Genomic DNA, 18,193 nt, shown 5'->3' on the forward strand with positions numbered 1-18,193 from the left:
TCCTCCAGCAATTGCTTGGCTTTCCCAAGCCACGCCTGCTGCTCACTTGAAGCTTTTGAGGCCATGGCAGCGTGGTGGAAGAGAAGCACTTGTCTGGGGAAGAAGCTGGGCACATTGCTGACTCCCTCTGCTAGCATTCCAAGTCTCCCTGTGCCTTCTCCAGGTGCCCGCCGTGGTGAGGTACATCCACCAGTGGCTCATGGCCAATGAGTCTGCTGAGCACAGGATGGACTGGGCCCTGATGCAAGTGGCCGAGGCAGAGCCCGATGATGTGGCCATCACTCTCCTGCGGGTGGCCCCAACGTGTGACAGGTATGGGGCCCACCTGCCCCGAGGCCTCAGGGCTCCCCAGCCCATCACCCTGGACAGCCCGGCCCAGGGCTGTGAGCAACACAGAGTTCCAGGGCCCTCTGGCTGCTCCCTTTGCCAGCCCTGCTACAAAGTCGGCCCCCGAGCCTGCTGCCGTGCTGCCAGCCTGCCCCTCAGGGGCCTGTCCCCACAGGGCTGGGCTGCCTGGCTGCTGCTGCCGCTGAGGGGCAGTGGGCACAGGCAGAGCTGGCGGCCAGCTCAGCTCCCCGCTGCTGCCCAGCCCACGGTGCTGTGTCTGACCCCGCAGAGCTGCTATGGCCATGTGGACGACCATCTTGCTCTCGCCCTGGATTTCTGAGGAAGTGACACCGCTCCTCATCAATGTGGTGGGGAGCTGGCCGCAGAAAAACCTGGGCACCTCTGATGGGGACAAGACGGCTGTCTTTTCCCTGGCTGTGAGTTTCTGGAGCTGGCCTTTGCTCACCGCAAGGCCGGCCGCCTCTCCAGCAGCTCTCTTGCCTCCTTCCCCCACTGCATCTCCCTGCTTCAGGCACTGGGCACAAACCTGGCCTAGGGGCAGCTTCAGGGCCACCAGGCCCGCTGCTCCTCCTGCGTCCCCCCCGGCCTCTCCCAGCCCTGCTCAGGCCCTGCCACACGGACGCCCCGGCACTGAGCGCTGTCTCGGGCTGCTTTGTCCTCTGCAGGCAACTCTGGTGATGTGGAAGATCCTCCAGGGGCCCTGTTGCCCACAGATCCTGACAGTCTATTTCCCCCGCCTCTTTGTGCATTTGCTCTTCCAAATGCACTTCAGTACTTTGTATATGACAGAGGACGTCCGGACCTTCTGGAAGGAATGCCAGGAGCAACACGGCCTCTCCACCAGCCCCAACAGGTGCTCCATGCCAGTCCTCCTGTCCCTGCCACTTCTCCAGCCTCGGAGCCAGTGCTCCCAGCGTCACCTGGGCTTTGCTGTGCACACAGGTTTGCAGTGCGGACCCTGAAGGCCCTGCTCTGCAGTCTCCACTTTGAGAATGTGGTGGTGGCAATGGAACGCAAGCGTGGCTGGGACACGCTGCTCTGTGCTGACACCCACCGCTATGCCGTGGGTCTGCTGGCCAGGTGAGCCCCCCTTCTCCCCACTGCCTCTGACATTTGTGCACCCGGCCCGGGATGCCCCCCACAGTCCCCGTGGCCATGGGCCTGAGGGCCTCGTCACCGAGGGATGGGCAAGGAGACTGGAAAAGGCTGTGAGAGGAGGGTGTCCAAGAGCAGCCACATCTCAAGGGCCCACATCCCCTCACAGGGTGCTGGGGCAATATGACAACCGTGTCAGTCAGTCCTGGGAGAGGTTTTTCTCCCCCTTGCTGAGGCTCTTTGTGCCGTTTTCTGCCTTCCAGGGAAATGCGCCGTGCAGCTGTCCACTTGTGTAAAGGCATCTCAAGCTACCTGCTTGAGCTGCTCAGCAAACCGATGCCACACTGGGATGTCCCTGCCATGGCATTCCTTGTGGAGGTGAGCCTGATGGCCAGCACTACCTCGCTCAGCTCCCTGCCAGCCCTGTCCCCTTGCATAGCCACAGCTGCCTGGCACGGCACCCGCGCCCTGTGCTGCTGCCTGGGCCCAGCCCTGCGCACTTCCAGGCTCCTGCCGGCCGGCTCCCCTCTCACTGCCCTGTGCCTTTCAGCTCCTAGATTGCCTGGACTTGAGTGAATGCGGTGACAGCCTAATGGAGATCTTGTACAAGTACCTGTGGTTCAATAGCAGGAAGATGCATCACCAGGTTCTCAGGGCTCTCCTCCTGCTAAGGGACCATCCCTCCATGGTGAGAAGGGGGCAGCAGCTGAAGCCGTGTGGGCAGCATGAGGCTGGGCAATGCTGTCACTTGGCCTTGGCTGGCCTTTGCCTTGGGCGCTGAGGCAGCTCCTCCCAGCTCTCCTGCCTCCTGCTTCAGCTGCCCGAGTGCTTTGGGACAGGCCTTTGGCCTCTGGGCCCTGCCCCAGCTGCCCGGGCTTTCACACCCTTGTGTTCTGCACAGGCCGAAAGAATTCAGAGCCTGACAGGAAGACTAGTGCACCTCCTGTGGGACATTGATAATGACGTGGTCAGGATGAGCATTGTTCTCCTCGGCTACATTTTCTTGGATATAGACACCCCAATATCCTGGCGCAGGGCCCTGCAGCTGGCTGAGCCGCTCCTGAAACTCCTGGACAATGTAAGGCTCTGTGCCCCAGCCACGGCCACTGGCCACTGCCCGGACACTTTGTGCCCTCTGCATTTGAAGGGCTGTGCCAATGTGGGCCAGAAGAAGCCAATGATGAGGTCATTTTTCCTTCCTTTCTTTCATACAGCCCGATAGCCAGGTGCAGCTGCTCTCCATGTCTCTCCTTCAAAGAATAACATCTTTGGCAGAAGAAGAAGGAAGAAAGCCCCTGAAGAAAAAAGTGTACCAGAGCCTGCTCCCACTCTTTATCCACTGCCAAGATGAGAATCGGCATGTGGCAGAGGTGAGGACTCCTGGGCTGCTGCTGCACCTTGGCAGGGGGCTCAGCTGCCTCCTGCCCTGACGCAGGCTTGCAGGCTGCAGCCTCCTCCAGGCCTTGGCACTGGGACACTCCTGTGCCCTGGCTTGTGGGGCCATTTGCGGCTCTCTGCTGCTCCCCAGGCCTCTCGGACAACGCTCCTTTGCGCGGCTGAATTCCTGAAGAGGCCAGACCTGGAAAAAGCTGTCAGGAAGGAGAAACTGTGGAAGTTTGCCAAGCTCCTGGTAAGGACAGCCTGGAAGTGCCAGCCTCAGGCTAGAGAAGCCCCCTGGCCCCGGTGCTCAGTGTGTGGGGCTGGCAGCTGTGCCCCTGCCCACTGCTGCACCCGGGGGCCGCACGGCTTCTTCTCCAGCCCCCTGTGGCCCCGAGCCGGGTGCCGATGGAGCCCCGGCCCAGCGGGGCTGCGGGCCGGGCCGGCACCGCGGCTCCCCGGGCAGCAGCCGGCCCTCTGCCCCCTCCAGAGCCCGGCGCCCTGGAGCGGCTGCTGGCCGGGCCTCAGGGCTGGCCGGGCACGGGAGGCCGGGGCTGGCCGCAGGCAGCAGCGCCCCGCCGAGGGGCAGAGCCCGCGCCAACCCTTCCCTCCTGCCGCTCTCTCCAGCTGGCAGACAACAGGATCCCCTTGGCCGAGCACCTGCGCCGGGCCCTGCAGTACCTGCAGGACCCACAGGAGACCCTGCGAGCGGTGGCCATCAGGGTCATCGGTGAGTCACGAGCCCGGGCCCCCTCCCCGCCCCGCCGCAGCTCGGCCCCAGCCCCGGCTGCTGCCCCGGCAGCGGCACCCGGGCCCGGCGCCCTGGAGCCCCGGCTGCCCTCGGGGCTGCTGCTGCCGGCCTCTGGCAGCCGTGCCCTTGGGCTGGCTCAAGATGCGGCAAGGGCCCGGGCTGAGCCCTGCCGGGGCAGGAGGCCGTGTGGCCACAGGGCTGGCAGTGCCCCTGGCAGGGAACTGTGCTGCTGGGACCCTGACAGGCTCTGTGTTCTCAGGGATGGCCGGGGAGCAGCTGAGGGGGCAGCAGGCGGAGCTCCAGGACTTGTGCAGAGGTGAGCCAGGGCAGCGGGCTGACAACGGTGGCTGTCGGGGGCAGCTGCAAGGCCTGGCCTGGCTTTGGAGGGCTCTGCTCCCTATGCCGATGAGGGACGGCGTGGGCAGAGCACAGCGAGGTTTCAGGGCCACGTGGGGTATTTGTGGCCAGCAGCTTCGGGCTGATCCCCTTTGTCCCTGCTCCCTCCTGGCCAAGGCAAGAGCCGGCTGGCATGGCCCTGGCAGGGGGCTCTCGCTGGGCCCCCACAGCTCTGGGGTCTGACCATGGCTCTGTTCGTCTCTCTTCCAGCCCTTGAACACCTGACGGAGGACAGAAGCTGTGCCGTGTCAGACCTGGCACTTGAAACGTTGTATGTCCTCCGGGCCATCCAGAGTGCCCGATATTCCATCCTGCAGAGGATGCAAGCTCAAATCCTCAGGGCATGGAGGACACGGCCTCGTCTGTCGGGCCTGGGCTGGCTGCACTGCTGGAGATGTGGTCAGAGCTGACCTGAGAGGCTCTGTCTACTGGGGCTACCTGGGCGACATGGGATTTTTATGTTATATAAGAATTGTTCTTTTCCTTTTTTCTCTTCTTTTTAGTCTGTAAATAATATAGGATATGTTGTAATACACAAGAATCCCAGGACCTTTCTTTTGCTGCCCAGGGAGTGTGGGGCACAGGGGAAGAGAGGGAAATGGGTGCTTGTGTTCAGCAACCTGCCGGGGCGTGCAGTGGTACAGGGGAAATGGGCAGAAGCCCCTTGGCCTTTGGTGGCTGTGCTGAAGCCACAAGCCCTGTGCCAGGCAGGAAGCGCCATGTGTGTCCTGCTGCCCGTGTGTTGCTGCCGTGATGGCTGAGGAGCTGCTGGAGCTGCTGTGGGGCTGCGGCGCTGCTGCCGGGCCAGGCTGGGGGAGCCCCTGAGGGCACGGGGTGCTGGGAGGCCGTGAAGGGATGAGGGGCTGCGGAGGCCCAGACGGGACAAGGCAGTGGGAAGGCACGAGGGGCATGTGTGAGGGAGTGAGTGGCAGGAGGTTCCAACGGAGCAGAAGGCCCTGGAGGAGCCGGGCTGGTTGGAAGCCCTGAGGAATTGGGTGTCAGAGTCCATAAGCGGCCCCCGGGCAGCCGCCTGGTTCCTGACACCCGGCTGCTCTGGTCCTTCCCCAAAATGTCCCCCAGGCCTGCAGCAGAAGGCCTGGAGGCTGGACACCACCGCAGCGGGAGGGTGGGGACAGCCCGAGGTGGCCAGGCTGGGCTGGCTGGGGACATGGAGGGCAGGGGGGTGCTGCCAGGCCACGGCCACTGGGTGCCTCCAGGAAGGGGCAGTGGGCAGAGGCAGGGCTGGCGGCCAGCCCGGGCCCTCACGGCTGCCCAGGCCACGCTGCTGTGACCGAGGCTCCCCTGACACAGAGCTCGGGGCCCACAGAGCTGCTGCCACCATGGGGAGGGTGGCCATGTCTCCTCCAGCAGGGCTGCCCAGTGGCTGCTGCCCAAGCGGCTCTGGAGCCCACAGAAACAGCAGCAGAGTGTGCACAGGAACAGCAGCAGCCCCAACGTCGGCACCTGCGCACTGAGGCGTCCGCAGCAGCCGGGTGCCAAACAGGGGGAGGCTGTGGGCACAATTGCCTTTGCTTTGGCAAAAGGCTTCAGCAGAGTTGGCCACAATGGCTTTCTCTTCACTTGCAGCCTCACAGCAACGCTTGCCAGCTTCAGCTGCAGCCTGTGCCCGTGACTGACTTGGATGGCCGTGCTTGAGGGCGAGCTCGCCTTCCACACTCAGGGGTCCCAAGGCAGTGGCATTGGTACCATCGTGAGAGAAAGAGAGAGAGAGAGAGAGTCTGATGGGGCAGGAGCCCTGTGCTGCAGCTGCCCTCCCTCTCTTCTGTCCAGGAACCTTAAAGACACATGAAAAAAAATCCTGGACTTGCTTGGAACAAAGGAAGAAGCAGCATGTGCTGAAAAAAAGCAGGGACTTACATGGATCAGTTTTGCTCTCCACTTGGGCAATCCCAGAATCCCTGAGCACTTGGTGTTGCAAAGTATCATCAACATCATTCAGTCTCCAACCACCCTGCCATGGGCACAGGTGGTGTGCAGGCACAGCCGTCACTAGAATTGGGAGAACACTTTTCCATGTTGACCTTTTCCTCTCCTGAATTTCAAGCAAAGATGAAAAAATCATCTGGTGAATGACAGGGGAATAGTGTAGCTCCCAGAACTAGGAGTAGGAGTCTCCAGTGGCCCATGGTGTGTCCATTCAACCATTGTTAGATGGTCCAGTTGGAGCTCAGCGCGGTGCAGCGCGGGCACAGGCACCAGGCTGGTCCATTTCAGCATCCCAAAGTCTTTGTGGCTCCCTGTGCACCCATTGCCTCCTGAATCCATTCTTGAATTCCCAGTTACTGCTGTGCAGGGCATGAGAACACAGGAACAGCTTGTTTGGCTCATTCTTGCCTTTGCTGCTCCTGCCTAAAGGAATCATCAGGACTATATGCTGATGGAATGTTATGACCGAACAGCAGGGACTTTGTCTGTAGTGTCTAAAACTAAAACCTTGTCTGACTGTTCAGACACTCTAAAATCCAGGGTGAGAATGACAGCTTTGGTATGGAAGAACCCTAGAAATCTTGACTTGTGATTTTTCCAGTGAAGGATTTTAATGCCAATGAGGAAACCACAAAAATATTCAGACTTGTTTTCATTGGCAACCCCTTTGAAATGGCATTAGCAGACCTCCAGGGAACAGGGTATGACAGTGGGGACAGTATTTGGCAGCTCATGGCTTCAGATGTGGGAGGTAAATATTTTGCCTGGGTACAGCCCGAAGTTCAAGTTTTCCCAGGGTTTGGATTGACTGGTCATTGCAGGTAACTTTAATCAAAGCAAAAGGATGGAAAAGCACAGTTTCTGGAGAATGTGCACTATGGAGAAAATAGGGAGAAAACATTGAACACAGCCAGCAGGCTCAGTAAAAATTTTAAAAAGTTAAAATTAAAAATAGGTGTAGCTCTCTGACTGTTCAGGCAGGACTGTTTTTGTCTGGAGGTGATCGTAAAACGCTTTAAAATCTTAGGAAATTCAGGAACTCAGAAAGAAAATGTGGCTTGGCAAGCCCGGGAAAAGTAGACCGTGGGAAATGTTAGGCCTTGTGCTTGCTAAAGATCATGTGAAACTGCACCTGTGTAATCAATGTATGATAAATGATAGAATTCTTAGATGTGATTGGATATAATTATTGTTTAAAGAACATGAGGAACAACGTTAGGGGGCTGGGGGGGATCACCAGAAATCCATGCTTGGGTAAAAACAATGCATACAATGGAACAATGTAAGTTTAATAATTAATATGTAAGTTGTATAATGATAGAGTATAAAACATGTTCAGCTCTAAACCAAGATGGGTCAGATTTGGGTCTGTGTACCCCTGACACCCAGAGCTCTTCAATAAAGCACCTTCATATAATCATTCTGTGATGATGTGTGTTCCTGAACTCTGACATTTTGGTGACCCAGATGGGACCTTGTGAGTGCTGCTGAGCGAGCTCGCGACCCGATCCTGCTCCAGCCGGCACCGAGGGATTCTCGGGGAGCCCATCGGCCGCGACCGTCTGCGCTGCTCACAGCGTCCCCAGGAGAAGAGGTAAGGTGCTTTTACTTTGGTTTGGGTGCCTGCCAATAAGAGGCAGCAAAAGCTGCGCTTGGTTGGGCTAAAGGAATTCCTGTTGGTATTGCCTAGGCGCCGTCCGTCAGACGACTGCGAAAGCGTTGCAGGTTCGGCATTTGTGGTGTATTGTAGTTGTGACATGGAGAAGCTTAAAGGGGTTTTGGGCAGCAATGCTCTCATACCAGGTACTTCTCCTTTGGGGTGCTTATTAGCACATTGGAAACAAGGTCACTTTGGGGAAGAATTACACAAGGCTAAATTAATTTTGGCGAGATCTCCCCATGGAAAAAGACCTCAGCGACCCCGTCTCATCTGTTGGTAGCTATAACCTCCTCTTCTCTCTTTCTTTACTTTGTTTTCTTTCTCTCTCTCTCTCTCCCTCTCCTCCATCATATAACCCTTGTTATCGCTAAAATAAAGGTACATTATTGTTGTTGTGATTTAAACTGAAATCCCTTGTGTCCTTTTTGCACTCTGAGATCAAACAAACTTCTCGTGACTCCCACTCATGTTAGCGAAATGTGCCATTTAAACTGGAGTCACGGACAGGATTTCTGACAGACAGAAGGGGCTGCAGGTTTGTTGTGCAGTCTGTATTAGGGGAAAGACGTTTTGCTCCAGCCGCACCCAGCCCGACACTCCCAAAAGAGTGAGCGGTGTCTAGAAAGCAAGGGGGGCGACTCGAATTTCCCACAAACTGCACACGCCGAGGTGAAAAGCACCCCACACTCACTTGAGGGCTCTGTCTGCAGAATTTCACAAAAGATCTCTTAGTGCAAACAGACAGGAATGGTTTTATTGTTGTTGTGGGTATGAATTTTGACTGCTTGGTGTAGCGAAGAGACAATCAGAATTTTAAACTGAAAGAGTGCCTCCCAAGCAGATTTGGTCTTTTTACGCATACAGGGAAGCAAACAGCAGTGTGTGTGTGTGTATGTGTGTGTGTGTGTATAATTGAAGTTTATACCTCCCTGTAGTGGTTTTCCCTTTGTAAAAATGACTGAAAAGGGCAGTGCAGAAGTTAAAGCTACATTTTATGCTCTGTCAGTAAAACACAATGCCAGACCTTCTCCAAAAAGGGAAAAGTGGGCGCTTAGTTACTGGTTTAATTTGGAAAATGTGATTGATAGAGTATGTTCTTTACAAGATGAAAGAAAATTTAAACTGGGCAAAAATAAAACTATACTCTGCTCAGTTTTGGGAGCTTGTTTTACAGCAGCTCTAGAAACTGGCTTTAAGCAAAGAAGTGAGGAAAGAACTAGAATAGACTCCCTCCAAAACCTAGTTGAAATTTTGCAAAAACAATTAAATGAAGAAAAGAGTAAGATCAATCTGTTGCGAGCAGCCTTCCATGATGAAAATAAAAAAATACTGAATTGCTGAAAGAAACAGAAGAGGGGTAAACCCCTCTCCTGAATCAAATTTACCCTCCAAAAGAGCTAATTCATTCCAGTAGAAATGATGGACCTGTAAAAATGGCAGAAGAAAAATCAGAGAAAGCAAAGGTGTTAGATCCATTGGTTCTCTTAAGGAAAACCCAGACAAGAGAAAAGAAATCTCTCACTGCCAGTATTGGTGGTCACTAGAGATAAAGAAGGGGGTCCCCAGAAAGGTCCTAGATGGCTTCTCACTTCAAAGTTGAGTAAAGTTGTTTCTAATTGGCACTGTCCCAAGTTCATTGTATGGAATGCCCCATTGGATAACCCAGCACAGCTCCACAGGCTCTGGGCTGTGAGCCAAAGCCGTCTCCTTCTCAGCTTCTGGGAGTGGAGCCCAAAGAGCCTCAGAATCAGGGAAACTGGGAACTCTGCCTCTCATGGGTGAGCAGAGAGGGGGAATTAAGTTGTATTTAAAATACTCACTAGAAATAACAAAATTGGAGACATACTGATTACAGCAATAGTAAGTCCTAAACATGCACCTATTGCTTTTGTAGTTAACACTGGAGCCCAAATTTCTGTGTTGACCAATAAAGACTAGTGCAGGATTTGAGAGTAATAAATGCAATAACTAAAGAAATTTACCCAGTGGTAGGTAATCCTTGCACATTTTTAAAATCTATAAAAGAGAAATATAAATGGTCTACTGTACTTGATTTAAAAGATGCCTTTTTCTGCATACCCATTGACAAAGAAAGTACGAAACAGTTTGTCTTTGAGTGGGAAAATCCAGAAAATGGAAGGAAAACCCAGCTCACCTGAACACGACTCCCACAAGGATACAAGAACAGTCCAACCCTATTTGGAAGCCAGCTGGGGAAGGAGCTGGAGATTTGGACCGAGAACGGGCAAGTACTGAGAAAACAATACCTGCTGTTACAGTATGTTGATGATATACTGATAGCTACAGAAGAGAAAACAACCTGCATAAAGGTAACAATTGAAATTTTAAATCAGCTGGGAATGGGAGGATATAAGGAGTCTAAAGAAAAGGCACAAATTGCCTGGCAGACTGTGATTTGCCTGGGATGTGAAATCTCACAAGGGCAGTGTAAGCTGGGTACTAATTGTATTCAAGCTCTTTGTGCTATTGCAGAACCCCAGAACCTGCATGAGCTGCGAGTCTTCCTTGGGATGACAGGGTGGTGCTGCCTGTGGATCATGGACTATGGACTAATTGCAAAAGCCCTGGATGAGGCCCAGAAGACGCAGCCGTTTACCTGGGGCAGAGCACAGAAGGAGGCCTTCCTCAAACTGAAGGAGGCATTGACAACTGCTCCGGCGTTAGGATTGCCAGATTTGTCCAAAGATTTCCAGCTGTTTGTGCATGAAAGACTCCACCTAGCACTGGGAGTGCTGACCCAAGGTTTGGGAAGCTGGGAAAGGCCGGTAGGCTGCTTTTCCAAACAGCTTGACAAGGTGAGTGCTGGATGGCCTTCATGCCTGCGGGCAGTTGCAGCCAGCGTGATGCTGACACAAGAAGCCAGGAAACTCACGATGGGGAGACACATAGATGTCTATGTGCCACACATGGTGAGCACTGTTTTAGAACAAAAGAGGGGCCATTGGCTATCTCCAAGCAGGATGATGAAATTCCAGGTAATCCTGACTGAGCAGGATGATGTCACACTAAAGACAACTGACCTCTTGAATCCAGCTTTGTTCCTAGGTGCCACAACTGAAGAAGGCCCATTAGAGCATGACTGTGTAGAAGGAATAGAGGACACCTATTTGGCAAGAGAAGACCTGAAAGACATCCCACTGGAGCAAGCAGAGTGAGAGCTATTCACAGATGGAAGCAGCTTGGTGGAGAATGGGACCAGATACGCTGGATATGCGGTAACAACAGTCAGTACAATGGTGGAGGCAAAAGCATTATCAGCAAATCCATCTGCCCAGAGGCCAGAACTGGTTGCCTTAAGCAGAGCACTAGAATTGAGTACAGGGAAAAGGGTAAACATCTGGACTGGCTCAAAGTATGCTTTGGAGTAGTGCATGTCCACAGAGTGCTGTGGAAAGAAAGAAGACTACTGTCTTCTCAAGGTACACACATTAAACATCAAGATGCAGTCCTGCAATTGATAAAAGCAAGACAAAAACCTGAACAAGTAGCAATTATGCACTGCAAAGGACACCAATCAGGAAACTGTAAAATTTGTGAAGAAAATCAGAAAGCAGACTGGACAGCTCGACAGATTGCTCGAAAAGTGCAAAGAACAATGGCATTGATATCTTTAAAAGTTAATGTATCTCAATTTAATTCGCCTCCAAAACCAAAATATTCCATAGAAGATGAGAAATTGGGACATTTGCTAAATGCAGAAAAGAATTCAGAAGAGTGGTATGTAACTGCACAAAGACAAATAGTGTTAAACCCCTTGATAATGAGAGAAATTCTATAAATTAAACATAACAAATGTCATTGGGGTGCAGAGGCATTGGCAAAATGGATGAAACAAAAATTAATAAAAACAAAAAACGGATGCTAACAATGGCAAAATCAGTAATGTCAAAATGTGAAATCTGCTTAAAAACAGCTCAGTGGCTAGACAGAGGCATAGCTAGGGAAGATTAGGATAGGAACAGAATCAGGATGACACTTGGCAAGAACCCTCTAGTGATGTGAAATTTGGGTGGAGTCTTTGCTCGGTCCTATAGCAAACTATCAGAATAAAGAAATGTTGTACAAACTTACAGGTCAGGCAGATAAATTAGCAAGAGTGACCTGGGAAAGATTTAAAGAACTAAACATACAATTACAATTTACTACTCCTGAAAGAGCATGGAGTGTGTGGGTTTTTAAAGGGACGGATTGATCATTGCTGTGTCCACATCCCAAATGTGACTGCAGATGTAGAACATGACATCAATCAGTTGCAACAAATAGAGCACAAAGCACAGGAAGAGCAAAAGGATTTGACTACAAGTTGGTTTGGCAAAATCTTCAAAGGGTTAGGGTGGAATGTGAGTTTATGGATTAAATCTATCATTGAGAGTGTGATAATCTTACTAATTGTATTCTTAGCAATTTGGTTAGTTTACAACATCTTAAAAGGAGAAATACAGAAGAAAATGTCCAGGAACCAGAAAATAATAAAGGCACTGACACGAGATCCACCCCCACCATCTTCTGGTTCTCCAGTTCCTGACAGCATCCAGGACAGCGTTTACATCAATCAAGGATTCGAAGAACATCGAGTGTAAACTCAGAAACAAAGGACTGTATCAAGTGAAAACATTTGCACTTATAGTGAAGTGAAAATGCTTTCAAAGGGGGGAATGATAGTAAAAGGTTTTAAAATCACAGAAAATCTGGGGACTTAGAAAGAAAGTTGGGTTTGGCAAGCCCTGGGAAAAGTAGGCCCTGGGAAATGTTAGGCCTTGTGCTTGCTAAAGATCATGTGAAACTGCACCTGTGTAATCAATATATGAGAAATGATAGAATTCTTAGATGTGATTAGATATAATTATTGTTTAAAGAACATGAGGAACAATGTTAGGGGGTTGAGGGGGGATTACAAGAAATCCATGCTTGGGTAAAAACAATGCATACAATAGAACAACGTAAGCTTAATAATTAATATGTAAGTTGTATAATGATAGAGTATAAAACATGTTCAGCTCAAAAGCAAGATGGGTCAGATTTGGGTCTGTGTACCCCTGACACCCAGAGCTCTTCAATAAAGCACCTTCATAAAATCATTCTATGATTATGTGTGTTCCTGAACGCTAACAATTTCATCAGATTTTATTGAAATTTTGTGGGATTTTGAAGAGACTTGAAGAATTTTGAGGAATTTTTCTTAGATTTTTTGGGAATTGTTGGAGATTTTGTTGGATTTTTCTTGAATTTGGGTTTTGAGAAGATTTAGGTAATTTTGTGGGCTCTTTTTGGGATTCTGTGGGGCTTTTCAAGAATTTTGTGGGATTTTTCTTGAGTATTGTAAGATTTTTTTTTAATTTTCGGAGATTGTGAAGAGACTTGAAGAATTTTGAGGATGATTTTTCTTAGAATTTGTGAAAATTGGAGATTTTGTCCGAGGTTTCAGGAATTTGGTTCCGGTTTGAGAAAATTTAGGGAGTTATGTGTGATTTTTCTGGAATTTTGTGGACGTTTGTGGAGATTTTGTGGGATGTTGCTGGAAATTGGTAGGGTTTTGAGAAGATTTAGGGAATTTTGTGGGATTTTTCTTGAATTTTGAGGATTTATCTAGAATTTTGTGGGATTTGGAGGAGACTTGAAGAATTTTGTGGGAGTTTTTCTTCGATTTTGTTTAGTTGGTGAAGATTTTGTGAGATGTTGCAAAAATCTGGTTGGATTTTGAGAAGATTTAGGGACTTTTGTGGGATTTTTTGGTAATTTTGTGGGATATTGAGGTGATTTAAGGAATTTTGTGGGATTTTTCTGGAATTTTGTGGACATTTGTATAGATTTTGTGGGATGTTTTTGGAATTTGGAAGGGTTTTGAGAATATTTAGGCAATTTTGTGGGATTTTTCTGGAATTTTGGGGGGTTTTTCAAGAATTTTGTGAAATTTTTCTTGAATTTTGTGGAAATTTCTGGAGATTTTCTGATATGTTTCTGGAATTTTGTGAAATATTGAGGAGATTTAGGAAATTTTTGGGGAATTTTGTGGAATTTCTTTAGAATTTTGTGGGATATTGGAGAGATTTTGTGGGATGTTCTTGGCGTTTTGTGGGATTTTTGTGGGATTTTATGGGATTTTGAGGAGATTTGAAGAATTTTGTGGGGTTTTTGTGGGATTTTGTGGAAATTGGGGGAAATTTTGTGGGATTTTTGTGGGATTTTGTGGAAATTGGTGGAAATTTTGTGGGATGTTGCAGGAATTTGGTAGGGTTTTGAGAAGATATAGGGAATTTTATGAAATTTTTCTGGAATTTTGTGGGGCTTTTCAAGAATTTTGTGGGATTTTTCTTGAATTTTGTAGACATTTGTGGTCATTTTGTGGGATGTTTGTGGGAATTTGGTAGGGTTTTAAAAAATTTTTGTGAATTTTGTGGCATTTTTCTGGAATTTTGTGGGATATTGAGGAGATTTTGTGGGATTTTTGTGGGATGTTTGTGGGATTTTGTGGGATTTGGAAGAGACTTCAAGAATTTTGAGGGATTATTCTGGAATTTTGTGGGATTTGTGGACATTTTGTGAGATGTTGCTGTTATTTGGCAGAATTTTGAGAAGATTTAGGGAATTTTGTTAGGCTTTTCCAGAATTGTGTGGGATTTAAAGGAGACATGAAGAATTTTGAGGGATTTTTCTTAGATTTAGTGGAAATTGGTGGAGATTTCTTTAGATGTCTCTGGAAATTTTTAATGATTTGAGATGATTTAGGGAATTTTGTGGCATTTTTCTGGAATTTTGTGGGGCTTATCCAGAATTTTGTCGGATATTGACAAGATTTTGTGGGATGTTTCTGGAGTTTTGTGAGATTTTTATGGGATTTTGAAAGGCGTTGAAGAATTTTGAGGATGATTTTCTTAGATTTTGTGAAAATTGGTGGAGATTTTGTGAGATGTTGCCGGAATTTGGTTGGGTTTTGAGAAGATTTAGGGAATTTTTTGGCAATTTTCTGGAATTTCGTGGAATTTCTCTAGAATTATCTGGGATATTGAGGAGATTTTGTGGGATTTTGGTGGGATTTGGTGGGATTTTGTGGGATTTGGAGGAGACTTGAAGAATTTTGAGGGATTTTTCTTGAATTTTGTGGCCATTTGTGGAGATTTTGTGGGATGTTTCTGGAATTTGGTTGGGTTTTGTGAAAATTTAGGGGATTTTGTGCGATTTTCCTGGAATTTAATGGGCTTTTCCAGAATTCTGTGGGATTTGAAGGAGATTTGAAGAATTTTGAGGGTTTTTTCTTAGGTGTTGTAGTAGTAAGGTCTGGCGTTCTGAAGATCTCGGGATGTAACGGAAAGTTAGTGAACGCCCTCTCCGTAATATGGTAATGACCCCTGCAATTAGCCAATAGCACCTGGCTGTGATGAAAGCAGATGGGAGTAACACAGTGACCCCAGGTTATAAAATGTCAAATTCTCCTGCAATAAACGCCATTTCTTCGCCATCCATCCCATTGATGTCTTGTGGGTAAAATGGTCCGAGTGGCCTGGGTGTGGTCACCGTGCTGGCTCCTGAACCAGGGTGTCTGCCTTGCTTGAAAGGCTACATGATTTTGTGGAAATTGGTGGAGATTTTGTGAGTTGTTGCAGGAATTTGGTAGAATTTTGAGAAGATTTAGGGAAGTTTGTAAAAATTTTTCAGGAATTTTGTGGGGCTTTTCCAGAATTTTGTGGGATATTGAGGAGATTTTGTGGAATGATTCTGGAATTTTGTGAAATTTTGTGGAATTTTGAGGAGACCTGAAGAATTTTTTGTGATTTTTCTGGAATTTTGTGGAAATTGGTGGAGATTTTGTGAGATAGTTCAGGAATTTGGTTAGGTTTAGAGAAGATTTAGGGAAATTTGTGGGATTTTTCTTGAATTTTTTTAAATTTCTCTAGAATTTTTTGGGGTATTGAGGAGATTTTGTGAGATCGTTCTGGAATTTCGTGGGACTTTTGTGGGATTTAGAGGAAACGAAGAATTTTCAAGGAATTTTCTGGAATTTTGAGGAAATTGGTGGAGATTTTGTGATATGTTGCAGGAATTTAGTTGGGTTTTGAGAAGATTTAGGGAATTTTGTGGGATTTTTCTTGAATTTTGTGGAAATTTGTGGAGATATTGTGAGATCGTTCTGGAATGTTGTGGGATATTCCGAAGATTTAGGTAATTTTGTAGGATTTTTCTGGAATTTTGTGGACATTTCTGGACATTTTGTGGGATGTTTCTGGAATTTGGTAGGCTTTTTAGAAGATCTAAGGAATTTTGTGGGGTTTTCCTGGAATTTTGTGGGATTTTCCTGGAATTTTGTGGAAATTCTCTTGAATTTTGTGGGATATTGAGGAGTTTTTGTGGGATGTTTCAAGAATTTTGTAGGATTTTTGTGTGATTTGGAAGAGACTTGAAGAATTCTGAGGATGATTTTTCTTAGATTTTGTGGAAATTGGTGGAGACTTTGTGAGATGTTGCAGGAATTTGGTTGGGTTTTGAGAAGATTTAGGGAATTTTGTGGGATTTTTCTGGAATTTTGTGGGGTTTTTCCAGAATTTTTTCAAATATTGAGGAGATTTTGTGAGATGTTTGTGGAATTTTTGTGGGATGTTTGTGGGATTTGGAGGAGACTAGAAGAATTTTGAGGGATTTTTCTTAGATTTTGTGGGAATTGGTGGAGATTTTGTTGGATGTTTCTGGAATTTGGTAGGGTTTTGAGAAAATATATGGAGTTTGGTGGAATTTTCCTGGAATTTTGAGGATTTCTCTTTAATTCTGTGGGATTTGAAGGATGCTTGTAGAATTTTGAGGGATTTTTCTTAGATTTCGTGGAAATTGGAGGAGATTTTGTGAGATGTTGCAGGAATTTGGTTGGGTTTTGAGAAGATTCAGGGAATTTTGTGGGATATTTCTGGAATTTTGTGGAATTTCTCTAGAATTTTGTGGGATTTGGAGGAGATTTTGTGGGATTTTTGTGCGATGTTTGTGGGATTTTTGTGGGATTTTGAGGAGGCTTGGAAAATTTTGTGGGATTTTTCTTAGCGTTTGTGGGAATTAGAAATTTTGTCAGTGTTATGGGGTGACTTTACCTGTAAACTTTGGGAGCTGGGAGGAAATTGAAGCTGCTGGTGACTGATAGGAGTCTCTTCTCCTGACCAATTCTCGGTCATTTCTAAGAATTGACAGCAGTTTTGACCATTGAAAAGTGAGACCAACTTGTGAACACCACCTTGAGATGTAAAGCCAGGGCTCTCTTGTTCTCTTTGGTTTCTGGCTTCTGACGAGGTAACAGGCTCTGTCTCGGCCTCCTCCCCCCCTCCAGGCCGGACAAGGCCGCAGAGGGCGGGGGGGGAGAAACGGAGCCGGCCGGCCTGGCTTGGTTTGCAGTTTCTGCTGCTGGACTGAAACCTGACACCATGAACATCTGCAGCTTTCCCAGACTTTAACTCTTTTACTACCTGGATAAAACATACAGATTACTCCTTTTTCCCAGAGAGACAAAGAGAGAGACAATCAACATGAAAAAGACATCATAAAACCAACAGAGACAGTGAAGAAAAGTGTTAAGTTTTAGATGGGGAAGAGAGAATAAGAAGATGCTTTATAAGCTGAAATATTTTTCTATTAAAGTAATGGAGATGGAAAATAGTGTTCTGAAAAAACTCCTTTAATTCATGACAGAGTATATTGGGAGGAATGGACTGTTCAAAGTGTGGATTTTGAGCAAGAGGTGGAATAATTGTGATACAGTGAGGTGCTGGAACAGAGGGGGAGAAGTAATAGTTGAAGATTTGGGGCCATGGTAGAGGCAAAGAGAAAACTTCTGTTTCCAGTGAAGCTCACAGAGAAAGATAAAGAAGTAAAGTTTTGCTTTTGAATAACTCATCCTTAAAAAATGACATCCCTAGACTCATTGACCCATACACACCTCAGAGTGATGTGAAATGGGAGAAGTGAACTGATGACAGATTTCTGGACAGCTGGCATCAGAGAAATAGAAAACTATAACAGAAAAAGTTTTCCCGTGAAAAAGTCCATAAATTAACAGAAGAATTCTGTTTCTCTACAAAGACTGATGAAAAGACTCTAGCAAGAATTAGGACTGTTTTAAACACCAAAGTTCCAAAGTTTTTGTCTCTATGTTGTCATGTGAACAAGAGAATGGTGGGTAGTGGGGGATAAAAGGGTTGTTCTAAAAGTTTATTCTGGTGTTCTTATTCTTGTAGTTTTGTTAACAAACTTTCTTTATTCCTTTGAAGTTTTAAGCCTGTTTTGCTCTTGCTCTAATCCATATCTCACAGCAAGAAATAAGTGAGTTTTCGAGTAATTTTTTAGTTACTGCTTTAAAACCACAACATAACTTTCGTGCGCCGCCCGGGAAAATGAAATTAGCAAATCTAAACCACTACACTTACTCCTGTGTGCCCATTAGTAACCTTCCACGTGGATGGAGGAGATTGTGTACAGGACAATTGATTCCTGGATTGCCATTTGGCTTCACTGTCGCTCAGCTGAACATGGTCCTTATCTAAGAAGGACTTCCAAGAAATGGGTAGGAGTTTTGGCTGTGAGAGGAGCAGAAAGCACATTTTCTACACCAAATTGCCAGCTGATGC

This window comes from Poecile atricapillus, chromosome 34, assembly GCF_030490865.1.
Source record: "Poecile atricapillus isolate bPoeAtr1 chromosome 34, bPoeAtr1.hap1, whole genome shotgun sequence".
In the NCBI taxonomy this organism is placed as follows: Eukaryota; Metazoa; Chordata; class Aves; order Passeriformes; family Paridae; genus Poecile; species Poecile atricapillus.